This window comes from Rhincodon typus, chromosome 9 (genome assembly GCF_021869965.1).
Source record: "Rhincodon typus isolate 14 chromosome 9, sRhiTyp1.1, whole genome shotgun sequence".
Classification (NCBI taxonomy): domain Eukaryota; kingdom Metazoa; phylum Chordata; class Chondrichthyes; order Orectolobiformes; family Rhincodontidae; genus Rhincodon; species Rhincodon typus.
Window position 1 is genome coordinate 20,940,874 of NC_063340.1, and position 4,352 is coordinate 20,945,225.

Genomic DNA, 4,352 nt, shown 5'->3' on the forward strand with positions numbered 1-4,352 from the left:
GGAATGTCTACGAGATCAGTTTTTGGAGCAGCTTGTGGTAGCTAGTAATAGAAAGAGAGATAATGACAGTTTTTTTTAAGATATCTGAAAGATAAGAGAGGCAATTGTGGCCATTGGCCCACTGGAAAAGGAGGCTGGAGAGACAGGAACTGAGGACAAAGAAATGGTGGAGGAACTGAATAGGTATTTTGCATCAGTTTTCACATTGGAAGACACAAGCAGCATACCTGAACTTCGGGAGAGTCAGAGGACAGAGTTGATGGCAGTGGTCATCACTAAGGAGGTAGTGCTGGGGAAGCTGAAAGGTCTGAAGGTGGATAAACCACCCAGACCAAATGGACTACACCCCAGAGTTCTAAAGGAGATAGCTGAGGAGACTGTAGAGGCGTTCGTGGTGATCTTTCAGGAATCACAGGAGTTAGGAAGGGTCCCAGAGGACTGGAAAATGGCTGACATAACACCTCTGCTTAAGAAGTAACGGAGGCAGAAGATAAGTAACTATAGGCTGGTTAGACTTGAGTCATTGGTAAGATTTTAGGGTCCATTATTAAGCATGAGATTGCTGAGTACTTGGAAGTGCATGGTAAAATAGGGCTTCGTCAAGTGGAGGTCATGCCTGACAAATCTGTTAGAATTCTTTGAGGTGGTAATGAGCAAGTTAAACAAAGGACACCCAGTGAACATGATCTATTTTGGATTTCCAGAAGGCCTTTGACAAGCTGCTGCACAGGAGGCTGCTAAGTAAGATGAGGCCATGGTGTTAGGGACAAGGTACTGGCATGGATAGAGGATTGGCTGACTGGCAGAAGGCAGAGAGCAGGGCTAAAGGGGTCTGTTTTGATGGCAGGTGATGACTGTGGAGTTCCACAGAGGTCCATGTTGGGACCGTAACTATTCACGATATGCATTAACAATCTGGACAAAGGAACTCACGGCATTGTTGCTACATTTGCAGGTGACACAAAGATAGATAGAGGGATGGGTAGTGCTGAGGAACTGGGAAGGCAGCAGAAGGACTTGGATAGACTAGGAGAGTGAGCAAAGAAGGGAAAGATGGAATACAATGTAGAAAAGAGTAAGATTATGGACTTTGGTAGGAAGAATAGAGGTGTAGGCTATTTTCTAAATGGGAAGAGGCTCCAGAGATCTGAAGCACAAAAGGACTTGGGAGTCCTAGATCAGGTTTCTGTTAAGGTTAAGACTCAGGTTCAGTTGGCAGTTAGGAAAACAAATGCAATGTTAGTATTCATTTCAAAAGGGTTAGGATACACAAGCAGAAATGTACTGCTGAGGCTGTATAAAGTTCTGGTCAGACCACATTTGGAATATTGTGAGCAGTTTCTAAGGAAGGATGTGCTAGCATTGGAGGGGGTCCAGAGCAGGTTTACAAGAATGACATCAGGGATGAAAGGCTTGTCATATGAGGAGTTTTTGAGGACTCAATGGAGTTTAGCAGGATAAGGGGGGACCTGATTAAAATTTACAGAATACTGTCACATTGCTCTCCTTTGCACAAGAGCTTTCTAATAGGAAATAAGTTGACATCAGTAAACCCCTATTTATTGAAGAAATGCTAACTTCAATCATTAACTCGCTAGCAAGTAGAATGGGATTCTGTATCTGACTGGAAGTGGTTATTGAAGAGTCAATAACAAGGTGGCAATTGATACAATTAGCCAAGGTCTCTATGGAAACCACTACAGTAGGCAGTCAATCACTTCACAACTATTGTGACCCATTTTTGTTTTGACCAACATCTTAAACTGGGCATCCAGGGAACAGACAACTTGCAAACAGATTCAACACAACACAAGCAGAGTGAATGCTAATCTTTCAAGCAAAATACTAGTAGCAACAAATCACGTTTGTGATTTTACAAGGAGCATGTTCTGGTGAAAAACATTTAATGACTTATGCTGCTAGACTCTTGCCTACTCAGTCTGACAATAACTAAAGCACAAATTTGTATCAAATAATTCTCTGTTACCAACGTTGCGCATTTGTTTGCGAAAATCTGTCCCAAGGTGGTGACAGCACATTCACTGATTAAGATGGTAATATATAATTTGTGGTCAAGAAGGTCAAGAGAGTCATCCCATTAAAACAGGTTACCCAGAATGCAGTGCTTGAAAATGAAATTGTACTGCTGCCAAGCAACAGAATCTGCTTTATTTTCTCACTTCTAAGTGTGTGTCAGTAATAGTAAAAAGTATAATGTTCCCTGGTAACCACTAATAAAGTCAATCGACAGTGTTTATAACCTAATCCAATCATTACCAAGATCAATTTCTGTCTCTGTAATATTGCCCATTTCCAGCCTGGTCTTAATTTTAACAGCAGGTAAGCTCTGTTCTGCCTTTGTTATCTCCAGCCTTTTCTATTCCAATAATCTTCTGGTCAGTCTCCCATCCTGTACCCTACAGCCTTTCTGCATTTTTTTGGGGAGGAGGGGAGAAGGGAAGAGAGAAGAGAGTGAACAGAATTCTAGATTTCTCCTAATTTTTGTGTGTTGAAAATGGACCCACATTTCACTTCTCAACATCCTAGTTCTAATTTTAAGAGTATGCCTGTTCCCCAACAGATGAAGTACCTACTCTACACCTGCCCTATCAAATAAACTCCAAAAATCACCTCAATCTTCTGAACTCAATGTCAGAGTTCAAACAACCTTTTCTCACACCTTAACCCTTTTAGTCTCGGATAATTCAGAATCAGTGTTGCTGTCCCTTCACAGTTGACACATCCTTGCAAAGTGGCAGTGTCCAAAAATGAAAGGTCCTCCACAAGGTGTTTTGCTCAGCCTCTGTACAACTGTAACACTGTTACAATGCTGTAACTCTAACTTCCCTTGAAATTCTGTCCAGCCCATGCAATTATGGAGAGTTTCCATTGCAAATTAGCCAGAGTCTGCATAGAACTCCAGCACAGGAACAGTCCACTTAGCCCACCAAATCATCTTATCATTTTACTTCCTCTTGTCCTGACAGGATATAAAGTTATAGTAATACAGCATTGAAACAGGCCCTTCAGCCCAAACTGGTCCATGCTGACCACGGTGCCCACTCAGCTAGTTCCAATTGCCTGCATTTGGTCCATATCCCTCTAAATCCTGCCCATCCATGTACCTACCCAAATGTTTTTTTAAATATCCTTCCAATTCCTTTTCCCCACATCTGGCTCCCCAGTAAATGTTTACACGCTATTATCCACATTATTCCAAATTCCACATTCTCACCACTGAGGTAGATTTTAAAAAGTTACTTTAAAAATGCCCTTTTAGATTTTTTTTCTTGATCCAAAAACATGTATAAACTTATAAAGACAGACCACAATTCCTAGTGTTCCTGTACTAATTGCTCTAAAATCGGTAATTTTGACAATTAGAACCCGGATTTCTCTGCAGGAAAGAGAAAAAGTACATAAAACTCCGTCATAAAGAACTGAGTCAGATGATCAGATCTTGGCAGCAGTGAGAGTGGAACAAGCACATCCTGTTGAACCAGGATGTAAACGCACTTCTTTCAGGATGCGAAGACACAGGATTCCATAGAGTGTGACATGGGCCAAAGTTAAATTTGCTCAGGTGCACAAACTTCAAAAATATTATGGGCCAGTTATTCATTCAAATAAAGCATGGTGAACCCAAAAGGAGAAAGACGGAAGGGGGCAGGTTTCATGAAAACTCAAGACAAATTCTCAGGTTCCAAGCAATTCTCTTCTGCATGCGGCTTCCTAATATACTACGTTTTAAATGAAAAGACAGCTAAATACAGACATGTTTTTAAAAAAAGCTTTCTAGCCCCATCTAGCAGGAGAAGGAAGAATTTCAGGACAACTCCTCCAATTCCTAGAATGGTTTACCAAACTGAAAAACATTCAATTTTTCTACCCCGTAACATGCAGCTTCACTTTCCCGTTCAAACTGGTAATCTCCACAGCTAGTGCACCATGCACATTGAAACACTATCTCCACACACACTTCCAAAGCTAACATGGAAATACATCACTGTTGCTGAATTCAAGTCCTTGGACTCCCTACCTTACTGCAACATGGGAGCACCTTTACCACACAGCCCAGTGATTGAGGACTGCAGCTCACTTTCTGAAGATCAACTCTGGCTGGATAATAAATGTCAGCACCATCTACAACACAAATAATTTTAAAAAAGCATAAAAAGGTTCAAGTTAATGATGAGGTCAGAGCCAACCCCAGCACTTCTCTCCAGAGTGTGGCAGGAACTCGGTTATTTTAAGCAAAATTCTACACCAAGGTGCCTCCACTTAAAACCTGGTGGAAGTATGGAAGGACCAGAAGGAATACAGGATTGTCTAAACTAATAAGTACTGAAGCT